Source organism: Musca autumnalis, unplaced genomic scaffold, assembly GCF_047663935.1.
Source record: "Musca autumnalis isolate F117 unplaced genomic scaffold, ASM4766393v1 scaffold_4, whole genome shotgun sequence".
Classification (NCBI taxonomy): Eukaryota; Metazoa; Arthropoda; class Insecta; order Diptera; family Muscidae; genus Musca; species Musca autumnalis.
Window position 1 is genome coordinate 145,351,978 of NW_027411977.1, and position 25,101 is coordinate 145,377,078.

Genomic DNA, 25,101 nt, shown 5'->3' on the forward strand with positions numbered 1-25,101 from the left:
GAGTTAGGATGAACGGATAGAGCTGAAATTTCTGCTGGAGTATAAGATTGGCTACTGTTTGATTGTAGAATGGAAGTTGTTTTGAAAATTCGTATTTAAGGTTACGAAAAGTACTCAGTGGTACTTAATTTGGTACAATTTTGATTTAGGGTGAACGGATAGGGCTGTAGCCCTGAAATGTAGAATTAACATTAATGTTAGAGTGTGGGATTGAGATATTTTGGAAATTCGTACTTCGTAGGCTACATTTGGAGTGTAAAATGGAAGTAGTTTTGAAAATTCGTACTTATGGGTACAAAAAGTACCAAATTTGGGTTTGGGTGAACGAATAGAGCTTGAATTATGAAATTTAGAATTAGGCTTGCTGTAGGATGTAGGAGTTAGTTTTGCATATTCTTACTTAAGCGTAAGAAAAATTTAGTATTTTGGATTTGGGTGAACGAATAGAGCTGGAAACCTTAAATTCGTAATTGAGATTAATGTTGAAGTGTAGGATTGAGGTAGTTTTGGAAATTCGTACTTATGGGTACGAAAGGTACTAAATTTGGTACAATTGGGATTTAGAATCTGGAATCCTGAAATTTGGAATTGACGGATAGAGCTGGAATCCTGGAATTTGGTAAGGTAGTTTTTCAAATTCGTACTTATAGGCACGAAATATACCAAATGGTACAATTTGAATTTGAGTGCACCGCTGAAATCCTGTTTTTTGGAATTAAGGTTACTGGTGAAGTGAAGGATTGAGGTAGTTTTGGAAAATCGTACTTATGGGTACGAAGATTACTTAATGGCACTCAATTTGTTGTTGGGTGTAGGGACAGTGCTGGGATCTGTATTTTTTGGATTTGGTGTGAGTATTGGTGTGCAATGTTGGTCTCGCTGTTAGCATGTAAGAGTGAGATACGGCTGATTTTTTTGAAAATCAAACTAAAGCGGTACGAACTGTACTAAAATAACAATAAATATTGATTAAAATTGGTATAAGTACAATAAAATTTTCAGTGTTCGCCATTTCCATATTATATATTGTTTATTTGTTTTTTATATCCTTTCCGCATACGAAGTAGCGGGCACTTTGCTAGTTACTAAATATAAATTTTCTCTAAGGAGGTACTACCATACGCTGATGGCCAAGATAATGCTGTTAACGCAATTAACTGCAGACACAAAACCACCACCATTAGTTTTACACACCAACTATACTCACACAAGCTGCGTTAGGGCAAGCAACACAAATGCCTAGACTCGCGTGCATAGAATTTGATGTCGCTTTTTCTCTGCAGGCCATCAATGAAAAGAATAAAATCTAAAACTATGTAGAAAATGAAGAAAATTTTATATATAAATATTTTGTTAAGTGTATCCTTTACATCTACAGTTCGCAACTCAGTCCTTTGTTTTCCCCAAATAGCTCAAAGGAATCCCATATACTTTACTTTCACATCCACTACAAATGTAACTACTTAAAAGCCTAGGTGATGGATTTTCCCATGTAAGTATGTAGTTTTGTGTGTGTGTTCGAATTCAGGGCAAAGGATGATAAGGGCTCAATTGTCATGGGTATAGGTTGAATGATGCCACTTTTACTCATGAAAGTATATCATTTATCGTAGTCAAGTATACGTACGACTTCTTACCACTTATAACCACTACCATTGACATCTACATATACTGCATGTATTTATGTATGTATGAAAACACATTGTACGTTTAAGAGTAAATTTATTTCCTTTTTACTACATAATAAATAGTGTTGGTAATATAATTAAGTTGTGTTCTTATGTATATGTGTGTAATTTTGATATACAGTCGAAATCGCTTATAACGTCATATCGGTTGTAACATCGTCTTTTTGGCAAATATTTGGATTTTGCTATCGGTTATAATGACGGAACATACGAAGAAGAAATATGTATGTTGCTCTACTTCTTGTTGCATTTTGTTTTGTTACAAACTCAAACAAGCGGTCAGGAATATGTACTCGTAAAATATATTGTACAAAGTCATTCAATTTACTGATATCGTTTATACCGACTATCGCCTATAGCGTCAGAATTTCGTCGGTCCCTTGATCGACGTTATAAGCGATTTCGACTGTAAAAGTTCATAAAAGGAAATTTAAGGAAATTTTGATTCCATATTTATTGTTTGTTTTAGTTTGGGATATACCAAACCTCAAATTAATCTGAGGGTTTCTGATAGATTTTCTGGTTATAATGAAACAACTATTACAGAGAGAGAGTGCATTCATAAGTATCATTTGCCATTTACAAATGTAACTTAATTGGTGAATTGATATTACAACAGAAACTAAATTAATTTTACAATTATTTTGAATTTTACAGGATATATAATACTATTTTTATTTGTTTCTTATTTTTCTGTTTCAGGTACGTTTTTTGCTGTTCAAATTTGGTGTAATCGTTTTTTATTTTTTTTATGTTACGTAAGTTGAAACAACATAAATATGTACATACATATATACGATATGCAACATTTTTAACACATTTACAGCAACAAATATGCTTTAATAAATTGCATCTAAAATAAACTATTCGGGATAAAATATTGAAATTTATACAATTTTATCTTTTGCCACAGACGAATGGTTTTCATATAACAAAAAATGGATCAAATAGTTTCATCCATCACGGTTGAATGAATAGAATCGGAATTTGAATGAAACTATTTTGTTCAATGTAAACATCCATTTAGGCAACTTAATTACCATAAAACAATATATTCAGAAAATAAAGTTAATAAAAGCAAAAGCAACGAGAGCAATAAAATATTGAAATAGGTGATTTTTTTTGCCACGTTCTTGTGCAGTTATATATGACATTAGCAGATGAACTAGCTAGGCATGGATCACAATCAACAAGCAATCACTGAATCTATCAAACCACCCATATGCCACCTTTTCGAAAAGTTGAATCTTTCTTGGATGAACAAACCAAAGAATTATGGCATAGGTGTAACGTGTCAAAAGCCATTTGGCCAACTCAATCAACCAATAAATAAATTCAATACTCCATTACTGCAGACTCTACGAATATGAAGAAGAGACGGAGACAATACAACATCTCTTATATCGCTGTCCGAGGCTTGCTCGCAAGCGATATGACTCAACAGGTGTATATTTTGCAACAAGTCTAACCTTCTATTCATCCTGTTGCCATCATTTTCGGGACACCCTTATGTTGGACCAACCCAAAACGTGGAGATTTCTCCGCACTGAGAACCAAAAATACATTCTTTCTGGTAATTCTGCAGAAAAAGGGGATTAAATCTTATAAAGTATCTAAAAATAGGGGGCTGTGATCAAATGTGGACCGATATAGCTTTTCTGTATAAGGTGGGGTTCTGAACTCTGAGTTCATTATTAAAACATATTCGCTTTGAAAATTTGGTTAACATTTGTAAATTACATTAAATCGAGATATAAATCATATAGGGAGTATATCAAATCATGGACCAATACTAAACATTTTTCGCGGGGAGGTTTACTATGCAATAACAACTCCTGGTACCGGATTACAACAAGTTCGGTTGAACTTAAAAATTTCAGTTATATATATTACCTAGAAGTATTTTTGTCACACCGTTCCATATACTCGTAAGTGTCACCACTGTGCATCGGGACTCAAATTATCTAATTACTGTGTATATTTTAATAAAATCCAGTTTGTTTTAATCTAATTCCGTTATACGGAGGCTATACCGAAACGTGAATTATTTGTCAAGAATTTGCCAAAACAAAAAAATGTTTGTCTTGAGAAGTACGCCATGCCCATTACTTAAAATTCTTTGATCCGTCTGTCGGGCTGTATGATGTGCATAATAACTCTAGAGCGAATCGACCGATTTGATCCATAGGTGGAATAATTTCGAAGATGGGCCAACATTGGTCGACTCAATCTCTCCACATCTCTCAGACATGTACTCTATCGGACCACTGCTTCGGGTACCTCCCACATAGTGTTTCAATTTTGTCGCGAACAGGTCCATATTTCCTGAAATAATGTCCCAAATGTACAGAGCCTGAAGGAAAGTGGAGAAGGAGAGAGGGAAGCTTGGGGAAAAACTTAACTTGACCCAACCATCAGAGATTTGCAAAATAAACACCATCGTTGTGGAAAACCCCAATAAAGAGGAAGTCGACATGATGGTAGAGGAAGTAAACGAAAGTATGGCAAAATGTACAACCAAAAGGGTGCAGTGGTCAGGGCTCAACGACGGAAGTTTAAGAAGAACCAGGCGCAACTGCATGGAGAACAGCAGGATGCGCCAGAGGAGATTAATAATATTTCGGCGAAGAGGATTAGATCTCCTGAGGAACAAAACACCGCCGTGAAAGAAGAAGAAAAGCTCCCCACCTTCAAATATCCAGGGCATCGTCAAGACCAGGGGTGAACACGCCTGTGTTCTAGCAGATAGGCAAATTGTGAAAACATACTCTTAGTTTTTTGTGAACCATAAACAATTAAAAGTTTATGCAATTTTTTATTTATATTTTCTAATAATTTGCTTTGTGGACGATTTATTAATGTTTAAAAAATGTTGAAATAAGCAATGAAACATCAAGAAAAATTAAATATTAATTCTCCCTTAAATTTGCCTCTCTCTCGATTTTGCTCAGCTCTGGTCATGACCAACGTGGATGAGACTCTCCAAAGTACCGTTCGACAGAGGCCGACAAGGTGAGCTCGACATGAAGAAGGTGTGGGCGACCGCATCATCTTCTGGAATGACTGGGACTGATAAGAGAAGCCCAGAAGAGGAAAATTGCCGCGGAGACCGAAGCGGATCTGCCATTACAATAACGTCAAGGTAGCCAGAAAGAACTACAGGGACGATCGGTGCTATGCTGTGATGGACACCAGTAGAGGGTCATAGAGAATAGATCAGGAGGTCTTTGAAAAAATGGTCAGTAACAAAATACTGGAAAACATAATAAGAAGTGGACTAATGAAAATTGTCAGCAGTGAACTTAAGGAGGACCTATTAATGTAACACTTGGGTCCGCATGCGAACCCGGCCGCTCCCGGGGAGGTAGTCAGCAGTGTATCAATTCCTTGGGAGGGCGGCACCTGACCAAAACGGCGGTATACGGCAAGGAGTATGACTGGAGACTAAATGCATGCTCGAGGTCTTTGACAAACAAAATGAGACTTTCGAAATGAAGAGATGGGAAGTCTTCCTCAGGGAGGAGAAAGAGCATTCCACTCTTCTTGTGGTGGACTTGACGACAGCCTATCAAAGACAAAGGGTAAGGAGTACTACATCTGCAATGCAGTCACCTTCAAAGTTGGAAGGGCAAGTTTTATTAAATGAAGTTTTAGTTTTAGTTTATGATACATGTGTTTTACAGAATAGTAATTAGACCGATTCTAACATAGGCATCTGTGGTTTAGTGGACATGCAGCTATGGACAAAAATGCAATGTGAAAATGTTGCAAAAAGCGCAAAGAATGTGCTGCTTAAGCATTAGTGGGGCAATGAGAAGTACACCAACTGGGATTTAGGGAAAATTTGTGGTCTACCCCATAGAAATCGTGGTAAGGTCGCAGCTATAAAACTTAAGTCGATGACTACGGGTCACAACGGTTGAGACAATAGGTCATACTGTATTAGACAACTCAAGTCGCTTTAAACAGAGACATGTGGATCGATGGAACACTAGCACAGATTCTCACTGGAAGCAGTGGAAGCTGTGCTAGGGGGCACACGGGACTGCGTATCTATATCATAGACTCGGACACAAAAATCTCTCTTCGATTGTCGGATCATAACACAATCCTCCAGGCCGAGTGTCTGAACTGGTTTAACACTAACACAAAGCCCATCACTGTAAACATCCTAACGGACAGTAAATCAGCTATCAAAACTATATAACGGCTATTCCCATTATGGTTCGGAAAAGCGTATATGGGTACCAGGTCATGCAGGGGTAATGAGATTGCTAACTTTTTGGCAAAACACGACGGGAGCAAACTACGATAGGCATGAATAATGCTGAACCTTTAAAAGCGGCTCCTCTAGAGTTAAAGGCATGGGCAAAAATGCTCATATATCGCTCAGGAATATTGAAGAGAAAGGAAAAACACAAAAATCCTATGGGGCAACGCAGACGAGGACAAAATAAAGGATTAATCAGTAAAAAGACATTAGTAGACTGACACGTATCTTCACTGAACACCGCAACTCCATAGATATGTTGTGCAGAAAACGGTGAATACAAAGCATGCGGAGAGGACAAAGTTACGTTGGAACATTATCTGTGTCATTGCCCAGCTTTCGTGACTCTGAGAACCCAACACCCGGTAAACGGAACTATACAAAAACTCATCCAAATTAGAGCAAGCAAATTTAAAAACTTAAAAGATTATGTCAATGGTACAGTATTTCTAAAATTACGAAATTTAATAACACAACCTAAAGAATAACCTCTACCGGACTTCCGAGGTTAGAGCGCACAACACGTCTAAGTGGCGTACGTTTTACAAAAAAATTGGATTTCGTACCCCCTACATTTTTGCCATTTGATCCAAAAACCTTATATATGAAATTATTTGGCGATCGGTTAACGTTAACTCGTGCCAACCAAGCGATTTTTGTTTCCAGAGTAATTTGTATGGGCCAAAGGAGAATTTTCACCAATATTCCCCAAATGCCACAATTATGGTCCGATCGATAAAAACATTTTCCTGTTCATTATTGTGGCTAAAAACGATTTCTACATCCAAACGATTTCTAGGAAATCCAAAAAAAGAAACAATTTTTTGGGTCGCTCTAACGTCCATACGGACATGTTGCTACTTTTTATATCGCCTCTCTTCTCAACCTAACTAAATACCATATAGCCCAAATGCTTTAAAAAAAAACCTCTGCCTTCAGCAACTAAATTGACTGATGAGCACCATAACTTACGAATTGAGTATCCGATTTGGTCGATACTTCGCACTTTGTTTCTTCCAAACGTACGTAAAGTTCAGAATTTTAGCTCAAATGCAGATTAAGGGACTGTTCAAGCATTGTTGTGCAAATTTTTGACGAAAGTACTTCGTGTAGTCCTTTTTTGTTTGGTTTTGTTAGTAGATTATTGGGTCCACTGTTTATGAACCTAACCCGCACAGTACAGACATTGTTGGAAGGCATTTACTAATCTACGACCAGCTGGTCGTTATTGACAAATATCTCTTTGATCACTGAGAGCCCCACTATGTGTGAGAAAATTCCAATCTGCGGTGTATCTCTGTTGACATTTTTTGCTATAGAATATTCTACTCTTTAGCATTTCATGAATTTACTTAATCTAAAATAATATAATTTACAATACAAGATCTCTTGCTAGTTCGATATTCAGGTAGAACTGTCCGTCGTACTATATACGACACACTATTTGGATTATGTGATATAAGGAGGAATCATATTGAAATGAAATTTGACTGCACTATTTGATGTTTTGGAAAATGTATATAGACATAGTTTTGGTTTTACTCAGACTTATTCTACGAACCCACATTAATGTTTTGCTTTCTTGCTCTTTTTCTAACATCAGCTAAGCTAAATGCTAGAAATCAAAACAAAGTTATTTTCATTTAATTCATTCATGCGTCTACGTTGTATGTAGGCTGAGCGTGTGCGTCCAATGGAAATGAATAACAGCAGCAATAACATGGAAACTTCAAAATGTTTGTATTCGCAGTAGCAGCAACAACAACAAGAGCAAAAAAAGGATACATGTGTCTATCGCTTTAACACCGAATTCGAAAAGAAAGAACATACAAAAATAAACAAAATTTATTTTTCACACATAAATCAAACTCGAGTTTCAGAGTAACATGCATAAATCCACAGATATGTATCCATTGGTGGGATGGTAGGGAAATTAAATTAAAGAGTTAAAAACAACATCCACCGCACTTTAGCTACATGTGTGCGATAATTTTAAACACTAATTCATATTAAAACATAGCCATAAAATTAAATATTGTATTAATGGAAATAAAAATTGCGTCTGCTCAAGTTATGGGTCCTAATTTTACCAAATTTCAAAGACTAAATCTTACATCTTTGAATGCGATTAAGGCACCATCCTATAAGACTTAAAAAAATTGGTTTAATAAATTTAATCGTGGGCGAAACTGGCTCAAAAACGAAGTAAGTAAACGTTCGGCTCCAAAATTTGGCATTCATAATTGTACAAACTTAGTCTAAGTTCGAAGATGGACCGTATCGGTCCACCCATTCCGGTATCTCCCCCACAAAGGCTCAATTTTTTTTTTTCGCTAAAATGGTGCGTACGATATCTCTTAAGTGGATCAAGCGAATTGGTCATAAATTTGCATATGGTAATGCTACTTCCCGGCATAAATCGCGTTCGAATGTGGACTATGTCGGTTCACTCCTTCGGCCACTTCCCACACAAGACTTAAAAGCTCCTCTCGAATAGTTTTGATTTTTTTTAGCAGGTGGCCCTGGCGGCCCTTTTTACCAAAGTAAAATTTTTTCGAAGTCAAGTCTGAGATAATGGGCTAAAAGCTCCAAAATCCCATGACGTCACCAATTTAAATGGCAAAGTCGCAAGATAACTCTGGCAGGGAGTTTTTGATTGGTTCAAACTTTTGACATCATGTATCAGCTTGGAATATCGACTATATTGGTCCCATCCTTCGGGTAAAATTTGGGAAAAGGGCAGCTTTACTGCTCATCTCGGATCGTTTTGATTTTTTTCTTTTTCTAGCGGGCCATGTTACGAAGGCACAATTCCATACTTCCGGACATATTTTCTCCAAAAAGCCTGATGGCACCTATTCCTATTATGAGCAGTAAGGAGAGAATACAGGGTACAACTAGCCATTTTTAAGATAGAGCTTTGTAATTTGGAACAGAAGTTTATATGTTTGGTACTGAAAGTGTGCCATATTGGTCCACGTTTTGATATAGCCCCCATAGAACGGTTCCTCCCGATTTTCAGAATTTTGAAGGACGTAGCCTCAATATCCCACTGAAATGAATGAAATTTGATATTTAATCTTTGTTGGGGGTATAAAACTTTCCACTTGAAATTTGTCGGAATAACCCCATAGAACGGTACCTCCCGATTTTCGGTATTTCGAAGGTTGTGTCCTGAATATCCCACAGAAGTGACTGAAATTTGTTAGCTAGTCTTTGTTGGAGGTGGAAAATTTTCACCTGAAATTTGTCGGTATAGGTCCACGTGTTCATATAGCCACCATAAAACGGTAACTTCCGATTTTCGATATGTCGATTGTTGTGTCCTCAATATCCCACTGAAATAACTGCAATTTGGTAGCTAGTCTTTGTTGGAAATATAAAACATTCCACTTGAAATTTACTTGTATAAGCCCACACCTTAATTTAGCCCCCAAATTTCTGTATTTCGAAGGTTATTACCTCACTATCGCACCAAAGTGGCTTAAATTTTATGTTTAGTCGTATATAACTTATAACTTTCCATCTGAAATTTGTGTATATAGGTCCTCATGTTCATATAGCCCCCATAGAACGGTACCTTCCGGTTTTCGATAGCTGGTATCACTCAATTTTATGTATTTCGAGAGTTTTTTGTCAAATTTTCTAACCGAGATTGTTGTAATTTAATATTGTGCGTTGCCAGGAGTTCAAAAGCTCAATTCGGAATATTGAAAATATTCATCCATATTTTGGAATGAACTACAATGACACCCCATATGAGCTCTTTAGAAAGAAATATTACTTTGGGATATAAGAACTGCTTGTTTTTATTTTCATTTCAATAAAGTTCGTGGTGGAGGGTATAAAGAGTTCGGCCCGGCCGTCGTTCTTCTTCTCTACTTGCGTAGCAGGCTTTTTTCCAAGTGGTCTTTGGCCTCCCTGGATTTCCAGTCCAGGGCTAGGTGTCTCAATTAGAGTGGAGATGCTTTCAACAATTGGTTTGAGCGCATGCACAAGTGTATACGCGTATATTATAAATCATGGAGGATACTTTGAAAAACAAAAAAAAAAAAAACTTTATTTGATGATAAATATTCCCATTTGCATTATTCTTTTTTTACCCTCCACCATAAGATGGGGGGTATATTAAGTTTGTCATTCCGTTTGTAACTACTCGAAATAATCATTGTAGACCCCACAAGCTATATATATTCTTGATCAGCGTGCAATTCTACATAGTTATAGCCATGTCCGTCCGTCTGTCCGTCTGTGGAAATCACTCTAGCGTCCGAACGGATTGAAATAGGTGGATGAAATTTTGGTAATATGTACGTTATATGTACGTAGGGGGCTATGTAGTAGGTCCACGTTTTCGTACAGCTCCCATACAAAGTGACGCGTGACGCGTCGTCGTTTTAAGGAATTTTTAAGACATTTGTTCCATTTGAAAAGCGAATCGGTTGTAATTTGGTATTATGACTTTTCAGAGGCTAAAAAATATTTCTACCAAAGTTTGTTTATATACGTCCCCATATAACACCCCGTATATAGTACGCGTCACTTTACGATATTTTGAATGTATTAGTCCCATTTGACCACAGAATCGGTTGTAACTTGGTATTTGTGTTCCCAGAGGCTAATAAACATTTCTACCATAAAATGTTTACATAGGTCCACGTTTTGATATAGTCCCCATAGGAGGATTCCTCCCGATTTTCGGTATTTTAAAGGTTTTAGCCTCATTATCACGCCGAACAGGCCGAAATTTGGTATTTGGCCTTTATTTGGGGTATTAAACGTTCCATATGAAATTTGTTGGTATAGGTCCACGCCTTTATAAAGCCCCCATAGAACCTACCTCCCGATTTTCGGTGTTTTGAAGGTTGTGGCCTCAATATTCCCCAGAAATGGATGATATTTGGTATTTGGTTTGGGGTATACAACTTTCTCCCCGAATCTTGTCGGTACAGGTCCACGCCTTAGTATAGCCCCCATAGAACGTTACCTCCTGATTTTCGGTATTTTGAAGCTTTTGACCTCAATATCCCACCGAAGTGACTGAAATTTGGTATTAAGTCTGTGTTAAGGGTATACAACTTTCCACCTGAAATTTATCGGTATAGGTCCGCGTCTTCATATAGCCCCCATAGAACGGTACCTCCGGATTGCTGGTGTTTCGAAGGTTGGGGCCTCAATATCCCACCGAAAAGACTGAAATTTGGTAGTTAGTCTTCGTTAAGGGTATACAACTTTCAAACTGAAATTTGTCGGTATAGGTCACTGCCCTCATATGGCCCCCATAGGACTATATCTCCCAATTTTCGGAATTTTTGGAATTCACTGCAATACAGTTCATGGTGGAGAGTATAAAAAGTTCGGCGCGGCCGAACTTAAGGCTTTTCTTACTTGTTCTATCTTTCTATTTAACTCCTTGGGGAGCATAGGGACTTTATAAAGTTTTTCCCAAGTTATTCCATCATTCATATTCTGTTTTATTTCATACCAGCTAGTACCGCTGTACTCTACTTCTTTCAGTGCCCCTGAATTTCCAGCCTAGGGCTTGGCGGCATATCTCATCCTGTTCCATTTCCTTCTTCTATAATTACGGAAATCGGTTCTATATCGCATTTTTATATTTCCATTATTAGACCAGAAATATATACCTATATAACAGCCCTCGTATTCAAACTAAAAATGATATAAACAAATCGCCTACATACATTTCTATGCACATTATTTATCCAATCCATATATGTATCGCTTATACGTTACGGCGGTGTCTTGTTGTTTAGACTTTTATACGAATTTCATTCATTCATTGTTTCGATACTCCAGAGGTGTCTTATTGCGTTTGTTGTGGTTGTTGTTAATATCTCTGAAGTGAATCGTGCATGACGATAAATGAATGAATGAATGAAGTATGGAAACACTGACTTTGAAGTTATTTCATTTCGTTTTTGTTGTGCTCTCCATAGGCTCAACGTTTGTTCCTTTTGGACTGCTAGTACATATTTGATTTGTTGCATTTCTAGCTGCCACTGCTGTCCAAACAAAGCGAAAGCACAAACACCAAAAATATACATGCCAAAGTCAAAGTGTATGTGTGTGTGTGTTTGCAGTGTTACAGCGTGCATATCATTGCTGTTCGAATGAGTGATAAAAGGCCAGCAACTTAACTCCCACCCACTTCAACGTATTTATGGACTTGACCCTCCCAATTCTTCTCATTCACTGTGTGTGTCTCGTTCGACTCAATGAAGCGTAATGTAAACAAAGCCATAATAACAAAACGTCCAAATGAATTGAAATGTTTATTTATTACAAAGGCAATCATTTTTACAAAAAAAGGAATTTTTATGAGTTTTTGCCTTTTACTCTCTGAATGTTTGTTACAGTTGTTTCCACATCAATTTCCATTCTCAATGAGGTAGAGGTGATGATAATCATGTACATATGTATGTACTTTGAACATGTTATTGGATATTCAGTCATAATGTAAAGGAGTTTTTTTTTGTTAATGACATTTGATGTAAAAACAACCATTCATTTTGGGGAAGTTAATGTGATGCGAAAATTGCCCCATAGCGAAATTGTAGCAATTTTTTGCACATTTATTTGAATTGTCAGGTTTCCATACTATATAGATTTAACATTATTTTTGGGAATTGTGATGCTTCGCCTTAATGTGCAGTGGAGATCAACAAAATACAATCAAAACAAGTAAAAAGTACCCTCAGCCTATGTGAATTGAAACTTTCATTTACGGACAGATCGAATGTATTTGGGGTCTTTTCAGAATTTTGTGGCCCTTTTTGGACATTTGAACTTGCCGAAAAAAATGTGAATTAGGATTTAAGATCAAATGTGTTGCGAAGGAGGTACTTAATGGAATGTACCGACTAGTCCATTATGGAAGTGGATCTTGTTTTGGGAGTCATATCTTTTCGATAGATATCGCGCCCACTAGTCATTTCAGTGGGACCAGTATGCCAAGAAGCATGGACTTGTCCACGGAAAACATAATATAGCTGTAAACAGGACCACAACGAACAGCATCGGTATACATTTCCAAAGGATCCTCGAACAGACCCTAAACTGCACTTAGACACAAATGTTGAACTTTTGTGGGGGAGATACCCTAAGGAGAGGACCGATTTTAGAAGTTAAACTAAATTTTGACAAAATATTAGAAGATTCAAAGCTTGGATTCTTTCAAGTGATATCGTGCATACCACTTTAGTGACATTTTTTAAATATTGGGAGAAGTGAGTAATTGTGAGTAGTTTAAGTGAAATACTTTTTATTTTTGCTAATATTTAATAATTTTCAATGCAATTTACTCTTATTATATTTTTAAATTTTATTATTTATTTTACTATTAAGTTTCATTATTTTCAATTCAATTTATTAGTAGCATATTTCTAAATTTTATTTTTTATTATATTATTTAGTTTTTTGATCTCAGAGTAGTATAATTTCTGTTGTTTTGTGTAACTAGATGGCAAAATGTGCTTTGTTACTATAACGATAAATAAATAAATAAAAAAAAAAAAAGAAGTACCGGAAGTTGTGGACCGAACTGAAACTAAGTTTGGACAAAATTTGACGAAGGCCAAATTTTGGACCAAATCGGTGGGTCAGTTCTCCAGCCGCTACATATGGTGCCATATTGGGTTTTCGCATCATTCGGGCTGTTTTCTACAGAAGTATGGCTTCGCCCCTGAAAAAACTTTTACCGTCGTAATTGAGGCTCGAAGGAGTGGACAAATATAGTCCATATTGGATCTATATCTGGTAGATATAAAAGGTTGCGTAAAGTGTGGATCAAATCGGTCACTCCCATCAAGAGTTATCGTGCGCACAATTTTTCCGAAAAATTTTGAACTTTTGTGTGGGAGGTACCTGAAGAAGTGGACCGATATGGCTTATCTTCGAACTTAAACTATATTTGGACAAAATAATACGAAGGCCAAATTTTGGACCAATTTGGTTAATCCGTTGGAAAGTTATCGTGCGCACCAGCCAGCCAGACAGACGGACGGACATTGCTAAATCGACTCCAAATTGTCTGAAACGAATTTCGTCCAAACATACTTGGGGTCTAAAAACATTATTTCGATGAGGCACATTTTGCCTATATGAAAGTGGCATTTGAAAAAAATTATAAAAATTTTCCGAGCAAAATTTCAATTTTTGGTATAGAGGTTAAGGAAAAAATTCTGGTTTCAAATCTGTTCGCGTTCAGAAAATTGCGGTTTTTATTCTCTTATAAAGAAAAAAATATTTTTTAATTTCTTATTTGTTGTATTGAGAAAATGTATGCATATATCAGTAACAGCACCCGTAGATGCACCATAATTTCTAAAATTAGTTTTTATTTTCGCGGAAAATCAAAAAAAAAAAAAATTAAAAAACTGGGAGCAAATATAAATAGTACTACATCAGTGTCCCTATAAACCTCTTAAAAATAAATTAAAAATACGTACAGAATCTAGACAACAACATGAAACATTTCCAATGGTTTCGCGTCGGATTTTCTATAGGAGCATTGACCGAATCGCTATTTAGTTTTGTTTACATTAGTTAGTACGAATAAAACGAATAGCGAAAAGTTCTCAATTCCACAACAACAGATAGACTTTGTGTGATTGGTACGTTTTGTTTGTTTGCGTTTTTCCGACATTTTGTGTAGGAGGTATCCGAACGAGTGGACCGATGTAGTCCATATTCGAACTTAACCCACATAAAGCCTCTGGTATAAAAACACCACAAAAATGGTTGAAAAAATTGACGTAATACTCGGATATTTTCGCAAATTTTTGTGGAGTTTTTGCATTTTGTTATAGTATTGTTTATTATCTGCCATTCCATAATTATAAAGCTTAATTTGGCCTATGCACGACGTTTTGTAATTTTCGACTTTTCATGAAAAATTTAAATTTGTGATATAAATTTAATCATAAATGTTACAGTCATACAAAGTCAGGAGTTTTTTAGGAATGTACTAAGAGTATTTTCTCAATCAAAAAACAAGGGATTGCTACCTGCACACCTATATTACCAGTCAAAGCTTTCGGCACTTTTTAAAGAAGGTCCGATTGCAATAAAACTATTAGATTTCAAGTGGGAAAAGCTTTAAGTTCGGTCGGGCCGAACTTTTTATACCCTCCACCACAAATTTCAGCCATTTCGGTGGATTAATGTGGCCACAACCTTCAAAATACCGAAATACGTTAGTTACCGTTCTATGGGGGCTATATGATGGCGCGGAGCTATGCCTACAAATTTTTGGGGGGAAGTTTTATACCCCCAACGAAGACTAAATACTAAGTTTCAGCCATCTCGGTGTGATAATAAGGCCAAAACCTTCAAAATACCGAAAATCGGGAGATATCGTCCTATGGGGGCTATATCAAAACGTGGACCTATAGAAACATTTTATGGTAGAAATGTTTATTAGCCTCTGGAACCACAAAATACAAAGTTGCAACCGATTCTGTTGTCAAATGGGACTAATACATTCAAAATATATTAAAATGACGCGTACTTTATATGGGGCGTTATATGGGGGCTATTCCAAAACGTGGACCTATATAAACAAACTTTGGTAGGAATGTTTTTTGGCCTCTGGAGACACAAAGTTCCAAATTACAACCAATTCGGTGGTAAAATGGGACAAATATCTTAAAAATTCCTTAAAACGACGACGCGTCACGCGTCATTTTGTATGGGGGCTATACGAAAGCGTGGACCTACATAGCCCGCTTTCAATACCAAAAGCCCTACGTACAAATAATAGATTTTCCCAAAATTTCATCCACCTACGTCAATCCGTTCGGACGCTAGAGTGATTTCCACAGACGGACAGACGGACGGACATGGCTATATCGATGTAGAATTGCACGCTAATCAAAAATATATAGTTTGTGGGGTCTACAATGATTATTTCGAGTAGTTACAAACGTAGTGACAAACTTAATATACCCCCATCCTATGGTGGAGGGTATAAAAAGTTATTTATTATACCCTCCACCATAGGTTGGGGGTATATTAAGTTTGTCACTACGTTTGTAACTACTCGAAATAATCATTGTAGACCCCACAGACTATATATATTCTTGATCAGCGTGCAATTCTACATCGATATAGCCATGTCCGTCCGTCTGTCCGTCTGTGGAAATCACTCTAGCGTCCGAACGGATTGACGTATGTAGGTGGATGAAATTTTGGGAAAATTTATTATTTGTAGGTAGGACTTTTGGTATTGAAAGCGGGCTATGTAGGTCCACGCTTTCGTATAGCCCCCATACAAAATGACGCGCGACGCGTCGCACAGTGGTCCCACTTGTATGGAAAAGAGTGCCAAAAATAGTTTTAATCTAGCTGCCGCCTCCAAATTTTAAACGTAGGTTTATAACAAGCCAAAAAGATAGAAAAACCATTTTTAGTGGATGTAGGTCCATATTTGGGTATAGCTCCCATAGAAAGGTACCACCCGATTTGTGGTATTTTGACGGTTTTGGCCAAATTAACCAACCGATTTGGATGTTATTTTGCATTTTGAGTTCTGAGTGAATAAAATACCTCCTTGCAAAAATTATTCAATATAGGTCCACGTTTAGGTATAGCCGCCATATAGATGTACACTCAGATTTTCGGTATTTTGACCATTTTAACGAAATTTTCCAACTGATTTGGCTGTAATTTGGCAATTTGAGTTCTGAGTGAACCAAATATCTCCATGCAAAAAATGGTCAATATCGGCCTACGTTTAGGTATAGCCCCCATATAAAAGTACCTCCCGATTTTCGAAATTTTGACGATTTTACCCACATTTTCCAACGGATTTGGCTGTAATTTTGCATTTTGAGTTCTGAGTGAGCAAAATACTTCCTTGCCAAAAATGTTCAGTATAGGTCCAAGTTTAGGTATAGCTCCCATATAAACGTACCTCCCGATTTTCGGAATTTTGACGATTTTACGGGCGTGGTGTAAGAGGAATAAATTAGCGGGTGGCAGATGGGGGCAGCTGGACTTTTTTTAATCGTAAACTAGAGACTTTCCCCTGCATTCTAAAAAAAATTTCGAGACTCACAAGTGCTCACAACATTAGTAAAACTCAACATAAATTAATAGTAATTATATTAAAAATTGCAGAAAAAGTCATTTATTAAGAATTTATTTTTAGTGAAGTTAGAATACGAATTATGAATTTGTTTTTTCGTAAAAACATTGCCAACGCCATCACCTATAAGTTTCATTTTGAAAATTGCACATTTACCTCTCCAATTTTTTATAATTTTACTCATAACCTACGAATGCTTTGCAGATGTATTTTTCGTTTTTAAAGCCTCACATACAAATCACAACTTCTTCGACTTAACTTGGCGTATAACCGCTGTAAATTTACAAAAATAAGGCTGGATGTTAAAAATTTGATATGTTTAGAGAATATTTATTTCAATCGCAATAAAATTTGTCGCCATCAATTTTTCGATTTTTGTCCACGGGCGGAACCACTGTGCACCGAATTGGTTGTAACTTTGTATTTTGTGTCTTCAGAGGCCAGAAAACATTGCTACCAAAGTTGGGTTATAGAGGTCCACGTTTTTGTATAGCCCCCACATAAGGCCCCTTAAAAAGTACGCGTCATTTTAATATATTTTGAATGTATTAGACCTATTTGACCAAAGAATCGGTTGTAACATTGTATTTTGTGTTTCCAGAGGCTAAGAAACATTTCTACCATAAAATGTTTATATAGGTCCACGTGTTGATATAGCCCCCATAATACGATATCTCCCGATTTTCGATATTTTGAAGGTTTTAGCCTCATTATCACACCGAGATGACTGAAAATTGGTATTTAGTCTTCTTTAGGTGTATAAAACTTTCCCCTAGAAATTTGTAGGTATAGGTCCACGCCATTATATAGCCCCCAGAGAACGGTACCTTCCGAATTTTGGTATTTTGAAGGTTGTGGCCGCCACATTAATCCACCGAAATGGCTGAAATTTGTGGTGGAGGGTATAAAAAGTTCGGCCCGACCGAACTTAACGCTTAACGCTAAAGACTAGAGTATATAGGGTATATAACATAGCTGACGCCAAGGTTTATCCTTTTATAACCCGCCAATTGTGACTGTATATTATACAAATTAAATGCTTTTGGATAAAATGTTTTCGGACGTGGGAAAAAATATTGGCCTTAAAAGTTATATTTATATTAAAAATGCCAACGTGTCTTTATGTTTTCTATTGATTTGTGAGTAAATCACACTTTTCACGACTTTCCTGTCAAAGTAATAGTAGAAAACAACTTAATAAGGATCACCTCACCAATGTATAACTTTTCAACATTTGATCTGCGTTTACCATTAAATAATGTCCACATTTTGAAGCCAGATTTTTAATGTTTTTTTTTTTTTTTTTTGTGTTGATATTTTCTTCTAGTCGCGTTCCGTAAACAGGTTTTTCAAAAAGTCATTTAAAGGATTGTATTACTCGCGATTCTGAGTTTTTTGATATGTATATCGTGAATATATTCTGCATAGCTTCACAGTAATGTAAAGACTACATTGCATTAGTTTCTAAATGTCACATATTTCGGGCCTAATTTTTACAATTTTCATTTTATTTCTTCGTACTCCACTGTAAATTTTAGATTTTTACGTTCCGGATCTAATAAATTCTTTACCGTGAAAATTCACCGAAATCGGAAGCGAACAAAATGTATGCTTTTGCCTACTAATATGCAGTTGATGCTACAGCATATCCTCCAAATTAAAATATGTACAAATTGAATGAATGGATCTCATGCGATTAAAATGATTTTGATAATTATGTGATAGACACATATATTAGAAATGTATTTGGGGATTTCTGAGTGAAATCGGACACTTTTTCAAGATGAGGTTTTTAATTTCCTTTATTTTTTGCTATGGTGATGCTCATCAGCAAAACATTTTAGCATATTTTAAGAAAAAACTATGTGCAAAGAAATGCTCATAACTTCTTTAATATTGGCCCAAATAGAAAAAGTTTTGTTTTGTATTTTCTGTTGTTTTTTCAACTATCTAATAAAAAATAGAAAAAAAAATTTGCGACTATTGTGGATGCAATTTTGGCGTTTTAAAATTTAAAATCAATTTTTATCAATGATTGTACTCTTTGATTTCTTGTATTAAACTACGATTAATTACAAACATTTTAGGACCTATTTGGTATTGGGATTCGAATGTTTACTATTTTTTTCTTAATTTCTCAAAATTGGCCAATACAATTTTTCCTTTATAACAGTGTGAAACATTTGTTATTTTAATTTATCTTAAACATCTTAAAAATTCTTCATTTTGCGATTAAAGGAATGGTTTAGCAAATAGTTTACCAGCATTAGTGCGTAGTGGTCATTTAATATCTCAAATTCAAATCCTCTTTTGTATTTAAATATTAATCTTCTGGTGAAAATATCACTTTAATATTTAGTAGATTATTCGTCTCGGATATCGAATCATATGATTCCCAAGCCGTAGTTTCTTGATCATCAACTTAGTTTACACTATGCAACACTGAAAATGCAAACAACTTCTAGTATGCATTTTTTGAAAGTACATATTTAGACTACAAAAACCCTAGAAGGTTTTTGTCCTGTCAGATCCAGTTCGGATTTTATGGCCTTATCTAAACCGGGCTAAATCTACAGTTTTTTGCATTTATCAGGCCTTTATCTCAGAAACGAATAGGAATTTGGCCTTGCTGTCTTTAGCAATATTGTAGCCCTAAACTAGTAGAACTTGTCTTTTGAAAAACCACATCAGAAAAACTCCATCTAGGGCATCAAAATCTATAAAATATAGAAAATTTTACATAATTGCTGAAATTCTGGTCAGTATCGGCTAAACTATTGAGAGTTGAACCAAGTAACCTTTTGTAAAAATCTTCCAAATAATGTTCTCAACAATTCTTTAGAACATTCTGAAACTCTAAAATGCTAATGTTGTTTCAGCGGTATTTTTCATCATATCTTTTACAACACGTATTTCAAACACAGTTCACACCAACAGTTTATTCTCGCATTTCGGATTTCACTACATTATTGACATTTTTATTAAATCGTCGTTGAAAAATGTACTGAAAACAACGGGATAGAGGCATTTTACAACAATGACATGTTCCGAAAAGTTGTGTATTACATTCCAGGGAATATTTTTCCAAAAGAAAATATCCAGAAAAAATTGACAGTTTTGGAGACACGGTGCGAAATTTATAAAAATTGTGGAATTTTTTCATATATTTTGAAATTTGAGGCAATAAATGTAGATTGTCGAGTTCATTATTTCTCCAAATAGTTTATTCTTGTCCTTATCTACAAATTTGTTTCAGAGGTCAGAAGAAGATTCTCATTGGTTTTAGAGATATAGCCCCGAATTTCTTTAAAAACTCAATATTTAACCATGTTTAGATGGGGCCATAAAATCCGAGCTGGATCTGACACAACAAAACCCAACTAGGGTTTCTTGTTGTTTGGGTCTGTACTTTAAAAAATCCTCAGTTTGAATTGTTTGCACAAGATCACCTTAAAAATGTTGCACAGTGTTATTGTCCGGCTGCTACGATAACAGCTAAATCATTTTCAAAATCGAAAAATGACGAAGTTTTTAAGAAATTTAAGATAAATTTCCGAATAAAAGTACAAAACAAATGTTGAAAAATTTAATTTTTATTTGTTTTGTTTGGGTGGGTTCAGCGGATTTTTATTTATTTCAAAATTTTGCTTATTAAGAAGATGATCATTTTAAAATTAATTGTAATTAATTTCTCGTTGGAGTCAAGCTTAATTACCGATGATTGTTTTGATTTTTTTGTAAATTCAGCGAATAATGAGTAACATTTAACAAATATTACAGTGACAATTGTTTTCATTAAAATAACTAGCGTTTTTATAATATTTTTTTCTTTAAATTGGAAATAAAAACGGAAAAACTTTTTCCGCAACAAGGCAAAATAAGCTCGTGAGGGGATTCGTCCTGAAGAATTGTTTCTGTGTACGAAAAATCGAAAAATTACAATGTTTTGGAAATTTAATATGAAATAATTTACAATATTTCCCATATACCCTCGTTAGCCTACAGCCTGAGGGTATACAACTACCATAACTTACTAAATATTCCATTGTTGTGACTCAAACGTTAGATTTTTCGTCCCTCGATATGGGGTTATCCCCAGTTATGCAGAAAAACAAAAAACGTTTTTCATGAATTTGGACTACTTTCGGTAATTTTGTTTTGTTGATAAATATTGCGAAGTTTTGTAACAAATCTCCTGCTACGAATCTCCCTTTTTTGTAAAAGAGTTTAGCTGTTTAGCTCGGAAACGAATGGACATGATATGATAATCGGTCCATATATTTGTGAGTTTATTAAGTACTTAATAATATTTTATTTAATTTTATAATTTAACTAGCAGATCCGTGCCCGCGTTGCTGGCCCTTCATATTGATTTTTAATGACAACTTTTAATGGACTTTGCATAAAAACATAAGTTGGGCTGTGACGAACATTTAAAAAAAATATTCAAATCGTTCCGGCCGTTCTCAACTGATGCAACAGTTATCAACGAACGACATTTGATTTTTGTTTATAACGATTTGGAAATTGGTCATGGTCGCGTCTTTAGGCCCCAAACAAATAAGTAGGTATTGTCTAACAAATTAATTTTCAAACCGACACATGCGTAATTATTATACATAACATTTTTAAGAAATATGGTAGGGTATAGGGGAAGTACCCGACCCCTTCCGAAATTCAACAAATTATGTAGCCTATATTCACCATCCCTGTACATTCCATGACAATTTCAGGAAAATCTGTTCAGTAATTTTTATAGAAAATATTAAAATTGAAAAAAGTGGACGCTGAAAGGTTCGAAAGGCGTGTTGAGCATAGAAAAAATCCATTTTTTTCTCGAAGTTGCTCTAAATGCCACAATTATTGTCTAATGAAAACATTTTTGGAGTACACTGTTGTGGCTAAAAAACTAACACTACAAAAATTTGTGAAAACCCGCTCGGATTTTAATATTAGCATAATTGCAGGGCCCAAATATGCAAACTTCATCTATTGGACAATAATTTTGATATTTAGAGCAATTGAAAATTCATCTTTGGTCCCCATAAAAATTACTACGGAAATAAATATAGGTCCTGAGGCACGGGTAAACGTTAACGGATCGCCATAAAATTTCATATTGAAGGTTTTTGGCTCAAATGGAACAAATTAGAGGGTTATTACTGACTTCCAATAAACGCGATTTGCCACTTATACATTATACAGTTTTCAATATTGAAAAATGTAAATAATGTAAGGTTTTGTGATGAGAATATTTCAGAATGTACCTATTCATTGACGTAACCAAATAAAAAGAAAGAATTATGTGAGGTTATACAGACTTCGAATCCCAGAAAAATACTAACTATCGAGGGGACTAAAATGTATGTATTTTTTACGATGTATCGTGATTTTTACGAGGTACCCCCTATTTGTTACGAATCGTCAGGGACGAATTATGGCTAATTCAATGTATTTCTAACATTAAATAACTATAAAGCATATATGATTTATATAAGAAAATATGATTTATATAAGAAAATATAGAAAAAAAACATTGTTCCACAACATCCCATACAGACAAGGGAGACTTCTCTCATATCAATGAGTGCACCCCGATTCATATTTAGCTCAATGATATGGGACCTACTGTTTATCGCCGAGTCCGAACGGCGTGTCTTAAGACACCACTTGTGGAGAAGTTTTTCAAGGCTGAAATACTCAGGAAATGTCGCCAACATTACTGAGGGGTATTTTTGCCACCGTTGAAAAAATTTTTAATGTTGCTTGGCCGGGGAATCGAACCCCCGACCTTCTGCGTGCAAGGTGGCACCCAAAATAAGAAAATACAAATACCCGTGTTCCCGGGAATTTTAAAACAATTTTGGGAATTCCCGACTTAAAACTCTAGTTATGACGAACATTTCCAAAAAAAAAAAAAATATCCAAATCGGTCAAGCCGTTCTCAACTGATGCTATTACCAACGAACGACATTTGATCTTTATATAGATTTTATTATATTATGATACGAATAGATTCAGATCAGGCTAATATGGGAGTTGATTCTTTATTGTACATATTCAATAATATTTCCATTTTTATTTACAAAATCAAGAAATTATTTTAATTTTAAAACAGGGATCATAATTTGCAGAAAAATGTACATATAAGAAATTTAAATTTTCCCACGAATATAGGAAATCTGAGTGAAGCATTTCCGTGGCTAATGTTTTAAGCCGGTATGTGTATTCCAAAGCAAAGCATTATATGATCGTAACTTGCATTCCACTTATATCGTCTGAGTAGATGAAAATTAGTTCTTTTTTATGTTCACCCGTCCATGAAGATTTATTTAACAGAATTTATTTTTAATAAAATAAACATATTGAGACATACATACATTTAATAGACAATCTGTTTACATTGGCTATTGGCATTTCTTAACATTGACTTTGAGGGTGGTTTACATTTTTATTGACCTTTCTTAGCGCCTCATTTATGGATGACGTTTTCGTACAGTGTTTAAAGTAAGAAATTGGAATAGATGGCTGCGTCACCAATAACAAACAATACCATTGTGTATTCGTGATGTTTATTGGAAATGTAGATATTTTCTATTTAGATAGGCTGTTCACAATGCTTTCCCAATGTGTGCATCTGATCAACAGCTGTTTCATAATTGTTTCCCCAACAAGAAGAGCATGCGAGAAGACAAACGAGTGGAATTCATATTAGTCTTGAGTGAGCATACCTAGGGAGAAGCCGATGATATCATTAATTTGTGTGTTAACCAAAGAATTCTAATAAATTTGATAAAAATGAGAAGTGTTGCAGCAGTAGAAGGTGTGGCAACAGTAATTAGAAGGGTGAGTCAGCGTTTGTTGTTATGGTTTTGAATTATTCGTTCAGTAAACCTTTAATTTTAATCTAAAAATGTTTGTTTTTAAATTAATTGGAATGAGGAATATATTATTTAAAATTATTTAAATTTTTTATACAATAAACATAATTATATCAAACACTTTATTATCAGCTATAATTCGAAAAATGCATTAGAAATGTAACTAATTTAAAATAAATTAAAAACAATGCACAAATATATGGTACTAGCCGACCCGGTCCGCTTTGCTGGCCCTTGAAACAGTTTTATGTTACCTTTTCTTAAGTCATCAATTATATTTTTCTTGCATCGCTAATTAGTCGGGATCTGCAAGTGACTATAAATAAAAATCTTCAGAAATATTGGTGTCGATATGCAATTTTAGCATACCGCCAAAGAACTGATGACTTGAGACATGCATTTATTTCATCTGCTGGAATAGTATAACTGGATGTGTTTGTGTGAAATCCAAACGTTAATTGCTTCTTAAATCCTTCAAGAATCGATCTAAAGTATAATTTTCAATAATCTTACTTTTTTCACAAATATAGCTTTGCCAGCCTTCAATAAATAAGAATTTAAATTTAAATAACCTCATCAATTTTTTTCATTATTTTTTCAGTTTAAAATAGAATAACCGAAAAAAATCTCTTAAAAATTATTTTCACTTTGGAATACAATGATAATTTACAACACTTTCTTATTAATTTGTTTCAGTATTTCACCCAAAATCCAGCAGATGTTCAGCAATTAGAATCATTTTCTGTAGAGCATCTACAGGCCATTTCATCTTTCATACCCTGATATGAAAAAATCTTCTCACGATGCACTCAAATCAAATAAATTGGATTTAACCAAGAAAAAATTGTATTTTTTTTTATAAAAAAATCAGTTTTTTATGCTAAACACATCCTTACTCGGAGATATAAGGATTAAATCCTTTTACTTTTCTTAGTGATCAAGGTGGTGGTTTGTCGACTGGTTCGTTGGTGTCCTGAAGACGTTCATATGCAAATGTGCCAAGAATGATTTGTCTGTTTTTTTTTTGTGTTGAAGGCATTCTCTTCGGCATTGGGGAGGGTAGCTTCTTCTCTTGGGATCCTAAAAAAAAGAATTGATGATGATGCTATTTTTTTTTTTCTTATAGTTAAAGGAAGTTAAAAAAAACTTACCAAA

At 35.1% G+C, this 25,101-nt stretch overlaps 1 protein-coding gene across 5 annotated transcripts in view; it reads left to right on the forward strand.

Annotated features, from left to right (window-relative positions):
• sfl (N-deacetylase and N-sulfotransferase sfl) overlaps positions 1-25,101 on the forward strand; it is a 376,849-nt gene that overhangs the window by 197,966 nt on the left and 153,782 nt on the right. For 2 of the 5 annotated variants that reach the window (XM_073986437.1, XM_073986439.1), the window contains one exon: positions 2,391-2,446. The exons of 2 other annotated variants lie outside the window; for them this stretch is intronic. The gene's annotated coding sequence lies outside the window, so the exon portion shown is untranslated. Of the gene's footprint in view, positions 1-2,390; positions 2,447-23,778; positions 23,912-25,101 lie in introns of those variants that run through there. One more of the 5 variants, XM_073986438.1, reaches the window with a different exon arrangement.